The following is a 20,885-nucleotide window of genomic DNA, read 5'->3' on the forward strand; positions in this document are numbered from 1 at the left end:
TTAGACCAAAGAGCCAGTTTCACTGCAGTCTATTGAAAATGCCCACGTCCTACTGCATCTAGGAGACTGTGTCACCACAGACCATATATCGCCCGCTGGAAGCATTGCGAGGAGTAGTGCTGCTGTTAAATACTTGGCCAGTAGAGGGTATGTGTGCCTGGTGTTCAGATGCTTTTATTTTGTCTCCTTTCTTACTGATTAAGAGGCTTCTGGTCACGTTCGTTCCTCCAGGAAGTACCTGCTGTCACAGGTGTCTGCTTGCCATGGTGACTTATGCAGTAACTGGAGTACCTGTTGTACCTGCTTTTGCTTATGTTTTTAGAAACTGAAGTGGCTGTTTTAAATTGCACCCCTAATAGAGGGGTAGCCAAAATAAACAACTGATTGGAAGCAAGACTTCTCTTTTCAATTTTTCTTTGTTGAAAAGTCATCATGGTTTGACCTGTCAAATTACCCTAACCACCCTCCCCTAGTTAGAAATTTAAATGTGTCTTTTGTGGACTATAAGATGCATGTGCATGACGCTAGGCTTGATCTGTGTCAAATGGAAAGACAGTGAATTCCTGCTTTTTGAGTCTAAAATTTTACATAAATCAATGAATGTAAAGATCGTTTATAGAGGAGATAACAATCTGAAACTAGAAGCACATTATTTCATTTCTCTGTGCATGGTAATGCTCTCTGGTGTCACAGAGCCATCCTGACACCACAGACAGGTTTGCTGAAGGTGGGACATGCTGCCCGATCAACCTTGGTGTTTGTGCTGCTTGAATGACAAGACTTTGCAGTGAAATCTCATACACAGACCATGTCATGTGGCTTGGTTTGTCATGTAGTAAACCTGAAAACTCTTACTGTAGTTTCAGCAGTGCTGTCGTGAATTTTGTGTTTGAACTTACTTTCCAGTTAACTGTAGTTTGGTGTGAATTAAAGTACTTTGGTAGAAATTACTAATAGCAGCTGCCTTTGGTAAAACTTCACGAAGATGAATCAGTTTCTTACCCACTTAGCTTTTATATACAGTGTTGAGAAATAAGGTAAATTTTCTTTTTCCCAGATATTTGTTGGTTGTGATTTCCATCTTGGTCATAATTGTGACATTGCTGCCAACCCTCAAAAAAAAGGAGCCACCACTTTCCAAGATACAGTTTCTATATTTATTGTAGTTTCAGATCTTAGAATATTTAATCCAGTACTTCTCATAAATCAGAATTTTTTTAAATAGACATATGAACCATCCCCCACCCCCACCTCCATTATAAAAACATTTAAGTGTACAAATTTAGAATATTTATTGCCTTTACATAAAAGGCCGAACAGACACTTAGCTGTTGTTGAGATGCTTAGCTGTTTCTTGTCCTGGTGACCAGTCCAGCCCGTTAACACCCAGATTATGGTGTCTGAATGCCATAGCACTGTACAGGTATCTCAGCTTTCCAGAAGCTCAAGTCACACCACTTTGTTTTCACAAAAGACCTACATTGGTGTGGTAACAGCTTTTTTCGTGGAAGTGAAAATCCTCTTCGGACTTCTTTCCATTAGCAAAAAGGCAAGTGCTAGTGTAGGTCTATGGCAAAAGTGGAGGGATGTGACCCTCCAGAAATCAGGAGATGCCCTGCACTGGATGCTGTTTTGGTTTATGAATGGTTATGTTGGAACATTCTCTTCCAGATAGGAGGGGAAACCCGTACAAACAACCAGTGCTTCTTGGAGAGATGATTGATTCCAAATTTGGGTCTGGAAAATGTCTATATTTTTCCCAGTGAGAAATAGCTGCCAGAAACTACAGGGCTTCTGTGAAAAGGTCTCAGGAACCAATTTGAACCTGCCACTGCTTAAAGATGGGACATGCTGAGCATCAGTAAAAAATACTAACTGGAATGGATTAAATCATGCATTTTAGTCTCTGAGTTTATAATAATACTGAAAGAAAAAAACAGACCAACTTACCTCTGGAAGTTGGTAGGGAACCATCTGATTACTTAACAGTCATAGATTTGTAAACAGTCTTTACCATGTGGAATGAATTTCAGTATAACCTAATCATTGATGAAGGACATTTGTCTTTATAGAAGTTTTGCAGCTAAAAGTTGGAGGAGGAGTGATGAGTATCACTGTTGTGTAATCCCTAATGAAAGATTTAATCTGGACAGTGATGATAGTCCCTGGTAACATTCCAGAAAGAGACAACTGGGTATCATGTGCCTCCAATGGATGTTTGACCTATGAGGCCTGTTACACAAATTAACGTTAAAAACCCAAATATTATCAAGCCATTGGATCTGACATCTTGTTTACAGGAAATAAAGTGACAGAGGATTGGGAATGACACCGTGGGAATGCAGTTAGCACAGTATAAATGCAGGAAACTACAACCAGTGACCTGTTTCCTTCAGAAAAAGTACAAGAGGGGCAAGAAGGGAAAGCAGATGTGAAGATTAAGAGATTGACTGAATGAATATATGAAGCATATTTGGACCCTGCCTGATTTGAACAAACCAACAACAAATGAATCATGGGGAAAATCAGGGACATTTGAATATTGACTGGCTCTCTGATATTAAGAAACTGTGGGGGCTTTTTTTGGTATCAGGATAGTATTTTACGAGTCCAAATCTTTTAGAGGAACATACTGAAATAGATACAACTAAAATGTGTTTTCCTCAAAATAATGTAATAGGGGATAATTATGGAAGAAACAGAGTCCATGATTTGATTATTACAATGTGATGAGAGGCACCTGCTTGTTGATTCACTGTTCTGTTTGCCCTACTTTTGTACATACTTGAAATTATCCATAATAAAAAATGTTTTGAGTAAGTTTTACAATTCAGTAGTACGTGATTATTTTCCACCTGAAATTAAATTACTTACATAATTTTCCTGTAGCCTTACCCCTCATGAATTCAACTCTTATGGAGCCCGAAGAGGTAATGATGCTGTAATGACAAGAGGAACTTTTGCAAATATCAAGCTTTTTAATAAGTTTCTTGGAAAACCAGCTCCCAAAACAATTCATTTTCCATCAGGACAGATAGTCAGTATATATACAAAGTATTTAAGCAGTTGCCAACTATATCAAAATTTGTGTTAATGATTTTTGTGTTTGTTTGACTCTATAGCTAGATGTGTTTGAGGCTGCTGAGCTGTACCAGAAAGAAGGTATCCCACTGATTGTTTCAGCAGGAAAGAAATATGGGTCAGGAAATTCAAGGGACTGGGCCACCAAAGGACTGTTTTTGCTGATATCAATTCTTAAATTTTATCTTACTAAACTTCAAAGAGTTTTAAATGTTTGCTTTTGGCGGTAACATCCTGTGAAAGTTTATTTTCCTCATTTGGATTTTTTGTACTTATTTGAATATCATATTTTTGTTTTTTTTGTGATCTTATATAATATTTTGTACTAATCTAGCTTCACTTTAATACTCTGTATTTGATTAAATCTAGGTCACTCTTTTCTTATTTGAGGAAATCAGTATGTTAGAAGGAAAGAAGATTTTGTCCTGCTTGATAATAAAAATTACTTGTGTACAGTGGTAGTTTACTTAACCCCTTTTGTCTGATTTGCTCCATCAGGGGTTAACAGACTCAGAGATAGTAGGCTACGTTTTCCTTTTTATTCCTAGAACAGGTGAAGATGGTGACAGGTCATCTGCCCCAAGACATTTCTCCTGAGACTCTTTATTGGAGAGCAAATAGGGGTCCACTGGAGAGAGAAGTCATAGGACTTGTAGTTTCTGACATTTCATACTCACAATTTGTAGTTGTAAAAAGGCTGGGCAAAACCAACCCTCACCACTTTCATATCTTAAGAACTTTGTTCTTTTTGAGTTTTTGGTCTTCACCCTTAAGATGGACATGCTGATTCTCTCATCTTTCTGAGATAGTACAAATATTGTGAATATTAATTACAGGTATAGGTTCCCTTTTCCCTGAGACGTTTTTTAAATTAAGGTATCATTGATATACACTGTTATGAAGGTTTCACAAGAAAAACAATGTGGTTATTACATTCACCCTTATTATCAAGTACCCCGCCATACCCCATTGCAGTCACGGTCCATCAGTGTAGTAAGATGCCACAGAGTCCCTATTTGTCTTTGAGCTACACTCTTCCCCGTGACCCCCCCCACACACACCATGTGTGCCAATCATAATGCCCTTCAATCCCATTCCTCATCACTCCCCACCAAATCTCCCCAACCCCTCCCCTTTAGTACCACTAGTCCCTTCTTGGAGTCTGTGAGTCTGCTGCTGTTTTGTTCATTCAGTTTTTGCTTTGTTATACTCCACAAATGAAGGAAATAATTTGGTATTTGTCTTTCTCTTCCTGACTTATTTCACTTGAGCATAATACTCTCTAGCTCCAGCCATGATGTTGCAAATGGTAGGATTTACATCTTTCTAATGGCTGAATAGTATTCTATTGTGTATATGTACCACATCTTCTTTATCCATTCATCTACTGATGGACACATAGGTTGCTTCCATATCTTAGCTATCATAAATAGTGCTGCAGTAAACATAGGGGTGCTTATGTCTTTCTGAATCTGAGAAGTTGTCTTCTAAGGGTAATTTCCCTGAGGTGGAATTACTGGGTCCAATGGTATTCCTATTTTCATTTTTTTGAGGAACTTCCATATTGCTTTCCACAGTGGTTGAACATTCCCACCAGCAGTGTAGGAGGTTCCCCCTTTCTTTGCATCCTCGCCAGCATTTGTTGTTCCTAGTCGTTTCTGTGCTGGCCATCCTAACTGGTGTGAGGCGATATCTCATTGTGGTTTTAATTTTCATTTCCCTGATAATTAGTGATGTGGTGCATCTTTTCATGTGCCTGTTGGCCATCTGAATTTCTTCTTTGGAGAAGTATGTGTTAATATCCTCCACCCATTTTTTAATAAGGTTATTTGGTTTTTGGGTGTTGAGGCGTGTGAGGTCTTTATGTATTTTGGATGTTAAGCCCTTGTGGGGTATTTCATTTACAAATATTTTTTCCCATACTGTAGGATGCCTTTTTGTTTTGATGATAGTGTCCTTTGCTGTACAGAAGCTTTTTAGCATGGTGTAGTCCCATCTGTTCAGTTTTTATTTTGTTTCCCTTGCCCGAGGAGATGCGTTCAGGAAAAAGTTGCCCATGTTCATATTCAAGAGATTTTTACCTATTTTTTCTTCTAAGAGTTTTATGGTTTCATGACTTAACATTCAGCTCTTTGATCTATTTTGAGTTCAATTTTGTGTATGGGGTTTGACAATAATCTAGTTTCATTCTCTTACATGTAGCTGTCCAGTTTTGCCAACACCAGTTGTTGAAGAGACCGTTATTTCCCCATTGTATGTCCATGGCTCCTTTATTGTATATTAATTGACCATATATGCTTAGGTTTATATCTGGGCTCTCTAGTCTGTTCCATTGGTCTATGGGTCTGTTCTTGTGCCAGTACCAAATTGTCTTGATTTCTGTGGCTTTGTAGTAGAGCTTGAAGTCAGGGAGTGTTATCAACCCCCACTTTATTCTTCCTTCTCAGGATTGCTTTGGCTACTCATGGTCTTTTGTGGTTCCATATGAATTTTAGAACTATTTGCTCTTGTTTGTTGAAGAATGCTGTTGGTATTTTGATAGGGATTGCATTGAATCTGTAGGTTGCTTTAGGCAGCATGGCCATTTTTTCAATATTAATTCTTCTTACCCATGAGCATGGGATGTGTTTCCATTTATTGGTATCTTCTTTAATTACTCTCATGAGTGTCTTGTAGTTTTCAGAGTACAGGTCTTTCACTTCCTTGCTTAGGTTTATTCCTAGGGATTTTATTCTTTTTGAGGCAATTGTGAATGGCAATGTTGTCCTGATTTCTCTTTCTGCTAAGTTCATTGTTAGTGTATGGGAATGCAACAGATTTCTGTGTATTAATTTTGTATCCTGCAACTTTGCTGAATTCAGATATTAGATCTAATAGTTTTGGAGTGGATTCTTTAGGGTTTTCTACGTACAATATTATGTCATCTGCAAATAGTGACAGTTTAACTTCCTCCTTGCCAATCTGGATGCCTTTTATTGCTTTGTGTTGTCTGATTGCCATGTCTAGGACCTCCAGAACTTTGTTGAATAAAAATGGGGAGAGTGGGAATCCTTGTCTTGTTCCTGATCTCAGAGGAAAAGCTTTCAGTTTCTAAATGTTAAGTATGATGTTTGCTGTGAGTTTTTCATATGTGGCCTTTATTGTGTTGAGGTACTTGCCCTCTACACCCATTTTGTTGAGAGTTTTTATCATGAATGGATGTTGAATTTTGTCAAATGCTTTTTCAGCATCTATGGAGATTATCATGTGTTTTTTGTCCTTCTTTTTGTTGATATGGTGGATGATGTTGATGGATTTTTGAATGTTGTACCATACTTGAATCCCTGGAATAAATCCTACTTGTTCATGATGGATGATCTTTTTGATGTATTTTTGAATTTAGTTTGGTAATATTTTGTGGAGTACTTTTGCATCTATGTTCATCAGGGATAGTGGTCTGTAATTTTCTTTTCTTGTGGTGTCTTTGCTTGTTTTTGGTATTAGAGTGATACTGGCCTTGTAGAATGAGTTTGAGAGTATTCTCTCTTCTGCTTTTTGGAAAACCTTAAGGAGGATGGGTATTAGGTCTTCACTAAATGTTTGATAAAATTCAGCAGTGAAACCATCTGGTCCAGGACTTTTGTACTTAAGTAGTTTTTTGATAACCAATTCAATTTTGTTGCTGGTAATTGGTCTATTCAGATTTTCTGTTCTTTCCTCGGTCAGCCTTGGAGGGTTGTATTTTTCTAGGAAGTTGTCCATTTTTTCTAGGTTATCCAGTTTGTTAGCATATCATTTTTCATAGTATTCTCTCATAATTCTTTGTATTTCTGTGGTATCCACAGTGATTTTTCCTTCCTCATTTCTGATTCTGTTTGTGTGTGTAGGCTCTCTTTTTTCCTTGATAAATATGGCTAGGGGTTTATCTGTTCTGTTTTATTTTCTTGAAGAACCAGCTCCTGCTTTCATTGATTATTTCTATTGTTTTATTCTTCTCGATTTTATTTATTTTTGCTCTAATCTTTATTATGTCCCTCCTTCTACTGACTTTGGGTCTCATTTGTTCTTCTTTTTCTAGTTTTGTTAATTGTGAGTTTAGACTCTTCATGTGGGATTATTCTTCTTTTCTGAGGTGTGTCTGTATTGCAGTATACTTCCCTCTTAGCACAGCCTTTGCTGCGTCCCACAGATTTTTGCGATGTTGAATTATTGTTGTCATTTGTCTCTCCATATTGCTTGACCTGTTTTTATTTGGCCATTGATCCATTGATTATTTAGGAGCGTGATATGAAGCGTCTATGTGTTTGTGGGCTTATTCATTTTCTTTGTGTAATTTATTTCTAGTTTCATACCTGTGTGGTATGAGAAGCTGGTTGGTATAATGTCTGTCTGTTTGAATTTACTGAGGCTCTTTTTGTGGCCTAGTATATGATCTATTCTTGAAAATGTCCCATGGGCACTTGAGAAGAATGTGTACCCTGTTGCTTTTGGATGGAGTGTTCTGTAGATGTCCATTAGATCCATCCATTCTAACATGTTGTTCAGTGTCTCTGTCTCCTTACTTATTTTCTGTCTGGTTGATCTGTCCTTTGGAGTCAGTGGTATGTTGAAGTCTCCTAAAATGAATGCATTTCATTCTTTTTCCCCCTTTAATTCTGTTAGTGTTTGTTTCACATATGTAGGTGGTCCTGTGTTAAGTGCATAGATATTTTTAATAGTTATATCCTCTTGTTGGACTGACTCCTTCATCATTATGTAATGTCTTTCTTTATCTCTTGTTACTTTCTTTGTTTGGAAATCTATTTTGTCTGATACAAGTACTGCAACTCCTGCTTTTATTGTCCCTATTAATTGCATGAAATGTCTTTTTCCATTCCTTTACTTTCAGTTTGTGTATGTCTTTGTTGATGTCTCCAGATGGTTTAAATGGCTGATGTTGGGTTACAGACGTGGTGTGGGTAAACAGGAAAGAGATTGGCATGAGTTTCTAATCATTATTCTTTGGAATACAAAATACACTATTACCACAAACTGCTGACACACAGGAACTTAAAGCACTCTAAGATAGAGTTGGGTATCTTTTGCACTAATCCCTAAATTTTGATAAGGCCAGTGTCTAAAGTAACAGTAGTCAGATCTACAGGGTTTAGTAAGTATCTGCATCCTTACTCAAAGCTTCATATTCACCAAAGGTAGAACAGAGCTCTATGACTTAAAAGACATTAAAAATTTTAAGTCTTGTATCCTCTTAAAGGTGTTGTTTTCTGTAGATTTCAGAGCAAGAATTTTCTATTTTGTTGCATAATTAGCAGTTTCTCAACAGTCTCTGCTTGCCCTTCTAATCAATCTTTTCTGTTCTCTTTATCCTTCCTCTTTGAGAAGAAGGAGAAAAAATTAAATCATAAACCCACTTTACTTTCTAGGAATTTATTAAGTCCTGCTATAAATCTAATCACTGTTTAACTGGCCAAATATAACAAGAATGTTAACAATAAAAAATTGATTTCTGTATAATTTTGATTGTGCACTAAAAAAATCATCACTCTAAGGTTTACTCAACATCATAGGCACAATCAAAGAATGTTCTATCAGAGTGTAACACACTTGTAGGGCTGTGTAACTCCAAGAGGAGCTAAATCAAAAGCCTTGGGGAAATTCCGAGCTTGCCCTGTTTTTAATTTAAATTACCATGTACTAGTATTACCCACAGTTTAAGTAGAACTAGTCAAAAATGTGTGGACTACTAAGCTTATCTACAAATAAGGATGTCCATTAACCAAGCAAATTGGAAAGAACAGATCTGTCAGTGCTTTTGTACTGACAGCAATCAATGCTAACATGGTTTTTTTTTTGTAGATAATTATTTTTTATTGAAGGGTGGTTGACACACAGTATTACATTAGTTTCAGGTGTACAACACAGTGATTAAAGATTTATATACATGATAATTCTAGGTACCAGCTATCACCATACCAAGTTGTTACAATATTTTGACTATATTCCTTATGGAATACATTACATCCTGGTTACTTATTAATTTTACAATTGGAAGTGTGTACTTTTTTTTTTGGTGAGGGCATCTCTCATATTTATTGATCAAACGGTTGTTAACAACAATAAAATTCTGTATAGGGGAGTCAATGCTCAATGCACAATCATTAATACACCCCAAGCCTAATTTTCATCAGTCTCCCATCTTCTGAAGCATAACGAACAAGTTCTCACATGGAGAACAAATTCTTACACAGTGAATAAGTTACATGGTGAACAGTACAAGGGCAGTCATCACAGAAACTTTCGGTTTTGCTCATGCATTATGAACTATAAACAGTCAGTTCAAATATGAATATTCATTTGATTTTTATACTTGATTTATATGTGTATACCACATTTCACTCTTTGTTATTATTGTTTTTAATAAAATGCTGAAGTGGTAGGTAGATACAAGATAAAGGTAGAAAACGTAGTTTAGTGTTTTAAGAGAGCAAACGCAGATGATCAGGTGTGTGCCTGTAGACTAAGTGTTAATCCAAGCTAGACAAGGGCAATAAAACATCCACCTATGCAGAAGATTTCTCTCAGAACGGGGGGGTGAGGTTCTAAGCCTCACCTCTGTTGATCCCCAATTTCTCACCTGATGGCACCCCTGCGACTGTGCCTGTCTTAGGTTGTTCCTCCCTTGAGAAATCTTACCCGTCTCTGGCTAACCAGTCATCTTCCGGGGCCATACAGGGAAATGTAAAGTTGGTAAGTGAGAGAGAAGCCTTATTGTTTGAAAAGGTTAGCTTTTTCCTTCTTTGCATATTTATGTCCTGTGGCTTCTATGCCCAGCATTTGTCTTGAGGTATCTTTACCACTTGGAAGAATTATGATACTTGGTAAATTCGATATGAGGCACGAATTCTATTTAGGGCTTGTAATTAGGTAGGAAGAAGAAAAGCTATAGAAGTAGCAGGCGAAAGAAAACATCGGAAGATTGATTATTTCTTTGACATATCTTCTTGTAGAGTAACTTCAGCATGTATAGGTTTTAAACTACTAATTAAATTGCACACACATATTAACATAATAGGAGTATAGTTACATAACCAAAGCATACCTGTAATTACCAGCCATCTCCAGTGAAACCAAGAAAACCAGTTAGGCACTTTAGGCATTTGTGAAAACTTATCTATGATATGGTGGATATTGTCCAACTGAACTTGAACAGTCTGAGAGAAATCAGACAAATTAAAACAACCCATTCCTGGGGAATGTTTACATCCCTTATGTTCTTTTTACAGTAAATAGTCTGTAGTTGTAAGATTTTGGAGCGCTACAATTTGCACTTCTCCTAATTCTTGGTTGACTTCCAACAGTATAGATCCAGTCAAATTTGTTGTTTTACTGTATGCACAGGCCAGCTTAGATATCTCCTTCTTCATTCCCATGGCAAGTCCAGGAACTGGTGGGATGAATGCATCTACACCTGTAGCAGTGCATGGATCTTTGTTGGGGTTTTTTGATGATCATCTTCTGGCATGAGTCTTCCAGAGAGTGCTGATGTTGGAAGTTCTTTTTCATATCATATCTTAGTTCATTTTTGGGGTAGACAAATTAGGCTTTGATCCTCTGTATAAACACAAACAGACCCTTTGCCTACACTTTTATATGCAATTTATACCATTGTGTAGAACACATTGGAGGTCAACACACAGGAACTGCTTTTTTTTGTTGTTATCATTAATCTACACTTACATGATGAATATTATGTTTACTAGGCTCTCCCCTATACCAGGGCCCCCCTATAAGCCCCTTTACGGTCACTGGCCATAAGCATAGCAAAATGTTGTAGAATCACTACTTGTTTTCTGTGTTGCACAGCCTTCCCCTTTCTCCCACCCCCCATGCATGCTAATCTTAATACCCCCTTCTTATTCCCCCCCTTATCCCTCTCTACCCACCCATCCTCCCCAGTCCCTTTCCCTTTGTTACCTGTTAGTCCATTCTTGAGTTCTGTGGTTCTGCTGTTGTTTTGTTCCTTCAGTTTTTCCTTTGTTCTTATAATCCACAGATGAGTGAAATCATTTGGTATTTCTCTTTCTCCGCTTGGCTTGTTTCACTGAGCATAATACCCTCCAGCTCCATCCATGTTACTGCAAATGGTAGGATTTGCCCTTTTCTTATGGCTGAGTAGTATTCCATTGTGTATATGTACCACATCTTCTTTATCTATTCATCTATCGATGGACATTTAGGTTGCTTCCAATTCTTGGCTATTGTAAATAGTGCTGCGATAAACATAGGGGTGCATTGGTCTTTCTCAAACTTGATTGCTGCATTCTTAGGGTAAATTCCTGGGTCAAATGGTAAGTCTGTTTTGAGCATTTTGATGTACCTCCATACTGCTCTCCACAATGGTTGAACTAATTTACATTCCCACCAGCAGTGTAGGAGGGTTCCCCTTTCTCCACAGCTTCGCCAACATTTGTTGTTGTTTGTCTTTTGGATGGCAGCCATCCTTACTGGTGTGAGGTGATACTTCATTGTAGTTTTAATTTGCATTTCTCTGATAATTAGCGATGTGGAGCATCTTTTCATGTGTCTCCTGGCCATCTGTATTTCTTTTTTGGAGAACTGTTCAGTTCCTCTGCACATTTTTTGATTTGGTTATTTGTTTTTTGTTTGTTGAGGCATGTGAGCTCTTTATATATTCTGGACGTCAAGCCTTTATCGGATCTGTCATTTTCAAATACATTCTCCCATACTGTAGGGTTCCTTTTTGTTCTATTGACGGCGTCTTCTGCTGTTCAGAAGCTTTTCAGCTTAATATAGTCCCTCTTGTTCATTTTTGCTGTTGTTTTCCTTGCCCAGGGAGATATGTTCAAGAAGAGGTCACCCATGTTTATGTCTAAGAGGTTTCTGAATATGTTTTCTTCCAAGAGTTTAATGGTTTCATGACTTACATTCAGGTCTTTATCCATTTTGAATTTACTTTTGTATATGGGGTTAGACAATGGTCCAGTTTCATTCTCCTACATGTAGCTGTCCAGTTTTGCCAGCACCATCTGTTGAAGAGACTGTCATTTCGGCATTGTATGTCCTTGGCTCCTTTATCAAATATTAATTGATGATATATGTCTGGGTTAATGTCTGGAATCTCTAGTCTGTTACATTGGTCTGTGGCGCTGTTCTTGTGCCAGTACCAAATTGTCTTGATTACTATGGCTTTATAGTAGAGCTTGAAGTTGGGGAGTCAGATCCCCCCTACTTTATTCTTCTTTCTCAAGATTGCTTTGGCTATTTGGGGTCTTTGGTGTTTCCATATGAATTTTTGAATTATTTGTTCCAGTTCATTGAAGAATGTTGCTGGTAGTTTCATAGGGATTGCATCAAATCTGTATATTGCTTTGGGCAGGATGGCCATTTTGACGATATTAATTCTTCCTAGCCAAGAGCATGGGATGAGTTTCCATTTGTTAGTGTCACCTTTAATTTCTCTTAAGAGTGACTTGTAGTTTTCAGAGTATAAGTCTTTCACTTCTTTGGTTAGGTTTATTCCTAGGTTTTTTGGTTTTTTTTGATGCAATTGTGATAGAGTTGTTTTCCTGATTTCTCTTTCTGTTGGTTCATTGTTAGTGTATAGGAAAGCCAGAGATTTCTGTGTGTTGATTTTGTATCCTGCTACTTTGCTGTATTCCGATACCAGTTCTAGTAGTTTTGGGGTGGAGTCTTTAGAGATATTTATGTACAGTATCATGTCATCTGCAAATAGCGACAGTTTAACTTCTTCTTTACCAATCTGGATTCCTTGTATTTTTTTGTTTTGTCTTATTGCCGTGCCTCGGACCTCCAGTACTATGTTAAATAACAGTGGGGAGAGTGGGCATCAGTGTCTAGTTCCCGATCTCAGAGGAAAAGCTTTCATCTTCTTGCTGTTCAATATAATATGGGCTGTGGGTTTATCATAGATGGCCTTTATTATGTTAAGATACTTCCCCTCTATTCCCATTTTGCTGAGAGTTTTTATCATGAATGGATGTTGAACTTTGTCAAATGCTTTTTCAGCATCTATGGAGATGATCATGTGAATTTCGTCTCTCTTTTTGTTGATGTGGTGGATGATGTTGATGGACTTTCGAATGTTGTACCATCCTTGCATCCCTGGGATGAATCCCACTTGGTCATTTTGTACGATCCTTTTGATGTATATTTGAATTCGGTTTGCTAATATTTTGTTGTGTATTTTTGCATCTACGTTCATCAAGGATATTGGTCTGTAGTTTTCTTTTTTGGTGGGGTATTTGCCAGGTTTTGGTATTAGGGTGATGTTAGCTCCATAGAATGAGTTTGGGAGTATCCCCTCCTCTTCTATTTTTTCGAAAACTTTAAGGAGAATTGGTATTATGTCTTCCCTTTATGCCTGATAAAATTCTGAGGTATATCCATCTGGCCCGGGGGTTTTGTTCTTTGGTAGTTTTTTGATTACCGCTTCAATTTCATTGCTGGTAATTGGTCTGTTTAAATTTTTCTTTTTTTTTCTGGGTCAGTCTTTCAAGGTTGTATATTCTTAGGATATTGTCCATTTCTCCTAGGTTTCCCAGCTTGTTAGCATATTGGTTTTCATAGTATTCTCTAATAACTCTTTGTATTTCTGTGGGGTCCGTTGTCATTTTTCCTTTCTTCTTTCTGATACTGTTGATTTGTGTTGACTCTCTTTTCCTCTTAATAAGTCTGGCTAGAGGTTTATCTATTTTGTTTATTTTATCAAAGAACCAGCTCTTGGTTTCATTGATTTTTGCTATTGTTTTATTCTTCTCAATTCTATCTCTTTCTTCTCTGATCTTTATTATGTCCCTCCTTCTGCTGACCTTAGGCCTCATTTGTTCTTCTTCTTCCAATTTCGATAATTTTGACATTAGACCATTCATTTGGGATTGTTCTTCCTTTTTTAAATATGCTTGGATTGCTACATACTTTCCTCTTAAGACTGCTTTTGCTGTGTCCCACAGAAGTTGGGGCTTAGTGTTGTTGTTGTCGTTCGTTTCCATATGTTGATAGATCTCCATTTTGATTTGGTCATTGATCCATTGATTATTTAGGAGCGTGTTGTTAAGCCTCCACGTGTTTGTGAGCCTTTTTGGTTTCTTTGTACAGTTTATTTCCAGTTTTATGCCTTTGTCGTCTGAAAAGTTGGTTGCTAGGATTTCAATCTTTTGGAATTTACTGAGGCTCTTTTTGTGGCCTAGTATGTGGTCTATTCTAGAGAATGTTCCAGTTGCACTTGAGAAGAATGTGTATCCTGTTGCTTTTGGATGTAGAGTTCTGTAGATGTCTATTAGGTCCATTTGTTCTAGCGTGTTGTTCAGTGCCTCTGTGTCCTTACTTATTTTCTGTTTGGTGGATCTGTCCTTTGGAGTGAGTGGTGTGTTGAAGTCTCCCCAAATGAATGCATTGCATTCTATTTCCTCCTTTAGTTCAGTTAGTATTTGTTTCAGGTATGTTGGTGCTCCTGTATTGGGTACATATATATTTATAATGGTTATATCCTCTTCTTGGACTGAGCCCTTTATCATTATGTAATGTCCTTCTTTGTCTTTTGTTACTTTCTTAATTTTGAAGTCTGTTTTGTCTGATACCAGAATTGCAACACCTGCTTTCTTCTCTCTGTTGTTTGCATGAAATATCTTTTTCCATCTCTTGACTTTAAGTCTGTGCATGTCTTTGGGTTTGAGGTGAGCCTCTTGTCAGCAGCATATGGATGGACCTTGCTTTTTTATCCATTCTATTACTCTGTGTCTTTTGATTGGTGCATTCAGTCCATTTACATTTAGGGTGATTATTGAAAGGTATGAACTTATTGCCATTGCAGGCTTTAAGTTTGTGGTTACCAAAGGTTCAGGGTTAGCTTCTTTACTATCTTGCTGTCTAATTTAACTCGCTTGTTGAGCTATTATAAATGCGGTCTGATGATTCTTTATTTCTCTCCCTACTTATTCCTCCTCCTCCCTTCTTCATATGTTGGGTGTTTTGTTCTGTGCTCTTTTTAGGAGTGCTCCCATCTAGAGCAGTCCCTGTAGGATTCCCTGTAGAGGTGATTTGTGGGAGGCAAATTCCCTCAACTTTTGCTTGTCTGGGAATTGTTTAATCCCTCTTTTATATTTAAATGATATTCATGCTGGATACAGTAGTCTTGGTTCGAGGCCCTTCTGTTCTTTGCATTAAGTATATCATGCCATTCTCTTCTGGCCTGTAGGGTTTCTGTTGAGAAGTCTGATGATAGCCTGATGGGTTTTCCTTTGTAGGTAACCTTTCTTTTCTCTCTGGCTGCCTTTAATACTTTGTCCTTGTCTTTGATCTTTGCCATTTTAGTTATTATGTGTCTTGGTGTTGCCCTCCTTGGATCCCTTGTCATGGGAGTTCTGTGTACCTCTGTGGTCTGAGAGGCCATTTCTTCCCCTAGTTTGGGGAAGTTTTCGGCAATTATTTCTTCAAAGACACTGTCTATCCCTTTTTCTCTCTCTTCTTCGTCTGGTACCCCTATAATGCGGATATTGTTCCATTTCGATTGGTCACTCAGCTTTCTTAAAATTTTTTCATTCCTGGAGATCCTATTATCTCTCTCTGCATCAGCTTCTCTGTGTTCCTGTTCTCTGTTTTCTAGTCCATTAATGGTCTCTTGCATCTCGTCCATTCTGTTTTGAAGTCCTTCCAGAGCTTGTTTTATTTCTGTTTTCTCCTTCCTTAGTTCTTGCATATTTCTCTGCAAGTCCATCAGCATGGTTATGACTTTTGTTTTGAATTCTTTTTCAGGAAGACTGGTTAAATCTATCTCCCCAGGTTCCTTCTCAGGGGAAGATGTAGTAGATGCCCAAGCTGTCTGGGTTAGTCTTGTCTGGATCATATTTTTTTGTCTTTTCATGTTTACAGGTGCTATTGACAGTCAGCTGGGAGGGCCAAACTTTTCACTTGCTACTGGCCTTTCTTTACTGGGACAACTGCGACCCCTACTGGCTTGTGTTGGGCAATTGCATGTAGGCTGTGTCTTTGTGTCTTGCCCGGCTGGAGTGGAGGTATCTCCCTTTCTGTGGGCGTGGTTTGACTTAGGCTTTTTCTCTGTTTTTGCAGTGCCTGGAGGGTTAATGGACGGGAGGGGACTGCTTGGCTGTTTACCTCCATGAGGGGTCTCAGAGCTGTTGCCCAGGGGGTTAGTGCGCCCGGTTTTCCCTGTAATTTCCAGCCACTGGGCTGTGACCTGTATTGTTTCCGTCTAGCTGTTAAGTCCCTGCCCCTTTAAGACTTTCAAAAGTACTCGCTTTTCTTTGTCATAGGGGCATCAGCTTCGGAACCCACTCAGAGGTCTTGCTGCACTATTTCCCTAGTTTCCAGCCCTCCACGCATGCACTGTGTCTGCGCTCTGGTGCGGGTGGCTGGGGCTGGGTGTTTATCAGTCCTGGGTTCCCTCTCCCTCCTGCCAGGAGCTGGGGGGAGGTGTTCTCGGGTCCCGCCGGGCCGGGGGTTGTATCTTACCCCTTTCACCAGGTGCTGGGCTCTAGCACGTGTGGATGTAGTCTGGCTGTTGTCCTGTGTCTTCTGGTCTTTCTTTTAGGATTAGTTATATTTGTTGTATTTTCAAAAATATATATGTTTTTGGGAGGAGATTCCCACTGTCCTTCTCATGCCACCATGTTGGCTCCACCCTCTCCTAACATGATTTTATCACTCACATGCACAGAGTTTCTGGATTTATGTTTTCTGAAGAAAATTCCATCATGAAGATGAATGACAAAGACTTAATTCACAGCACTTAAAATTTTATAATTAGGTTGTGGCTTGTGCCATGAATGAAAGGAGCTTTATCAAATGTGGGCTTTACAACACACAGATAAAAAGCAAAGAAACACTTAGGAACTGAAATTGTGGAGCAAGATTTGGAACTGTAGTTTATGGTCAGTGAAAAAGGGACAGCCAAGATCATAGGTGATGCTATGGGGCCAAAGAATGAAGCATTCAAAGGCAAACCAAAATTAAAGTATAAGGACCATAAAGTCATTACAGCTAGGAAAATCACCATAGCCTGAACACCACCAAGTGATTAACATCTGCACTGCTAGTTTACTAAGAAGTTTTCCAACTCAGTTTGTCATTAATTTTTTTGTGTATGTGTGGGAAAAGATTTCTAATATTATATGAATGTCGAAATGAAAAGACATTTTATTTATAATCATTTTGATAAAACATAGCAATTCCATAAAGCTAGAATATCTGTTCAGATTATGAATAGCAACTATTTTTCTGTGGACTGTCATGTCTTCTGTATGAGCACAACTTTCCAGACTCTTGCCAGTTGAGTTCTATTCCAGTAAAAATGAGACCCATGTGGAAGTGGACAGAAAAGGACCATGTATGTGAGTGATAATAAAGGAGTTAACTGCAGTTCTTACTCTCTTCCAAACTTCATTTTATACATTTCCCTCCTTATTTACCCAGCTCACAACCATAACCTGGGTCTATCTCATCATTAAAAAAAATAATACTTCTCTATTAAAATTACTAACAAGAGCCTTCAATGAGTATTTTAAAAGATGCCCCCTGAAGGCACAAATATCTAGTACAATATTATATATTCTGAATAGCTGTAATTTCTATCCACAACTAAATCTAACTTTTAAAAATTTTAATTTATATTTTAATTTTGTTGTCATTAATCTACAGTTACATGAAGAACATTGTTTACTAGGCTCTCCCCTACCCCAAGTCCCCCCCACAAACCCCATTACAGTCACTATCCATCAGCATAGTATGACGTTGTAGAATCACTACTTGTCTTCTCTGTGTTGCACAGCTCTCCCCTTTCCCCCACCCCCCACATTATACATACTAATCATAATACCCCCTTTCTTCTTCCCCACCCTTATCCCTCCCTACCCTCCCATCCTCCCCAGTCTCTTTACCTTTGGTAACTGTTAGTCCATTATTGGGTTCTGTGATTCTGCTGCTGTTTTGTTCCTTCAGTTTTTCCTTTGTTCTTATACTCCACAGATGAGTGAAATTATTTGGTATTTGTCTTTCTCCACTTGGCTTATTTTACTGAGCATAATACCCTCTAGCTCCATCCATGTTGTTGCAAATTGTAGGATTTGTTTTCTTCTTATGGCTGAATAATATTCCATTGTGTATATGTACCACATCTTCTTTATCCATTCATCTACTGATGGACACTTAGAAAAGGAAGGACACACTTCCATTTCTTGGCTATTGTAAATGGTGCAGTGATAAACATAGGGGTGAATCTGTCTTTTTCAAACTGGAGTGCTGCATTCTTAGGGTAAATTCCTAGACGTGGAATTCCTGGGTCAAATGGTAAGTCTATTTTGAGCATTTTGAGGAACCTCCATACTGCTTTCCACAATGGTTGAAGTAGGTTACATCTCCACCAGCAGTGTAGGAGGGTTCCCCTTTCTCCACATCTTCGCCAGCATTTTTGTTCCTAGTTTTTTCTATGTTGGCCATCCTAACTGGTGTGAGGTGATATCCCATTGTGGTTTTAATTTGCATTTCCCTGATAATTAGTGATGCTAAGAAGCATCTTTTCATGTGCCTGTTGGCCATCTGAATTACTTCTTTGGATAAATGTCTGTTCACATCCTCTGCCCATTTTTTATTGGGTTGTTTGCTTGCTGGGAGTTGAGACGCTTGAGTTCTTTATATATTTTGGATGTTAACCCGTCGGATATGTTATTTACAAATATATTCTCCCATAAAGTAGGATGCCTTTTTGTGCTGCTGATGGTGTCCTTTCCTGTACAGAAGCTTTTTAGTTTGATGCAGTCCCATTTGTTCATTTTTTTTACTTTGTTTCCCTTACCCGAAGAGATGTGTTCAGGAAAAAGTTGTTGCTCATGTTTACATTCAGGAGATTTTTGCCTATGTTTTCTTTTAAGAGTTTTATGGTTTCATGACTTACATTCAGGTCTTGGATCCATTTTGAGTTTACTTTTTGGCATGGGGCTAGACAATAGTCCAGCTTCATTTTCTTGCATGTAGCTGTCCAGTTTTTCCAACACTAGTTGTTGATGCACTGTCATTTCCCCATTGTAAATGTATATGGCTCCTTTGCCATATATTAATTGACCATATGTGCTTGGTTTATATCAGGCTCTCTAGTCTGTTCCATTGGTCTATGGGTCTGTCCTTGTGCCACTACCAAGTTGTCTTGATTACTGTGGCTTTGTAGTAGAGCTTGAAGTCAGGGAGCATAATCCCTCCCACTTTATTCTTCCTTATCAGGATTGCTTTGGCTCTTCAGGGTCTTTTGTGGTTCCAAATGAATTATAGAACGATTTGCTTTAGTTTGTTGAGGAATTCCATTGGTATTTTGATAGGGATTTCCTTGAATCTGCAGATTGCTTTAGGCAGGATGGCCATTTTGACAATATTAGTTCTTCCCATCCATGAGCAAGGGATGTGTTTCTATTTATTGGTATCTTCTTTAATTTCTCTTATGAGTGTCTTGCACTTTTCAGAGTATAGGTCTTTCACTTCCTTGGTTAGCTTTATTCCTAGGTATTCTATTCTTTTTGATGAAATTGTGAATAAATTGTTTTCCTGACTTCAATTTCTGCCAGTTCCTTGTTAGTGTGTAGGAATGCAACAGATTTCTGTATATTAATTTTGTATCCTGCAACTTTGCTGAATTCAGATACTGGTTCTAGTAGTTTTGGGGTGGATTCTTTAGGGTTTTTTATGTACAATATCATGTCATCTGCAAACAGGGACAGTTTAATGTTTTCCTTGCCAATCTAGATGCATTTTATTTCTTCGTGTTGTCTCATTGCTGTGGCTACTACCTCCAGAACTATGTTGAATAAAAGTAAGGAGAGTGGACATCCTTGTTTGTTCCCGATCTTAAAGGAAAATCGTTCAGCTACTCACTCTTAAGTGTGATGTTGGCTATGGGTCTGTCATATATGGTCTTTATTATTTTGAGGTAGTTGCCCTCTATACCCATTTTGTTGAGAGTTTTTATCATGAATGGATGTTGAATTTTGTTGAATGCTTTTCCAGCATCCATGGAGATAATCATGTTGTTTTTGTCTTTTTTGTTGATGTGGTGAATGATGTTGATAGATTTTCGAATGTTGTACCATCTTTGCATCCCCGGAAAAAATCCCACTTGATCATGATGGATGATCTTTTTGATGTATTTTTGAATTCTGTTTGCTAATATTTTGTTGAGTATTTTTGTATCTGTGTTCATCAAGGATACTGGTCTGTAATTTTCTTTTTTGTGGTGTCTTTGCCTGGTTTTGGTATTAGGGTGATGCTGGCCTCGTAGAGTGAATTTGGGAGTATTCCCTCCTCTTCTACTTTTTGGAAAACTTAAAAGAGAATGGGTATTAGATCTTCACTAAATGTTTGGTAAAATTCAGCAGTGAAGCCATCTGGTTCAGGAATTTTGTTCTTAGGTAGTTTTTTGATCACCAGTTCAACCTCATTACTAGTGATTGGTCTGTTCAGATTTTTTGTTTCTTATTGGGTCAGCCTTGGAAGGTTGTATTTTTCTAGGAAGTTGTCCATTTCTTCTAGGTTATCCAGTTTGTTACCATATAATTTTTCATAGTATTCTCTCATAATTATTTGTATTTCTGTAGTGATATTTCCTTTCTCATTTTTGATTCTGTTTACGTGTGTAGACTCTATTTTTTTCTTGATAAGTCTGGCTAGCAGTTTATCTATTTTGTTTATTTTCTTGAAGAACCAGCTCCTGCTTTCATTGATTCTTTCTTTTGTTTTATTTTTCTCGATATTATTTATTTCTGCTCTAATCTTTATTACATCCTTCC

At 37.9% G+C, this 20,885-nt stretch overlaps 1 pseudogene; it reads left to right on the forward strand.

The window, feature by feature from the left end:
• Nucleotides 1-7,102, forward strand: part of LOC130684184 (iron-responsive element-binding protein 2-like) — a 28,219-nt pseudogene extending 21,117 nt beyond the window's left edge.
• The last annotated feature ends 13,783 nt before the right edge of the window (nt 7,103-20,885 follow it).

Source organism: Manis pentadactyla, chromosome 6 (genome assembly GCF_030020395.1).
Source record: "Manis pentadactyla isolate mManPen7 chromosome 6, mManPen7.hap1, whole genome shotgun sequence".
NCBI classification, from domain to species: Eukaryota; Metazoa; Chordata; class Mammalia; order Pholidota; family Manidae; genus Manis; species Manis pentadactyla.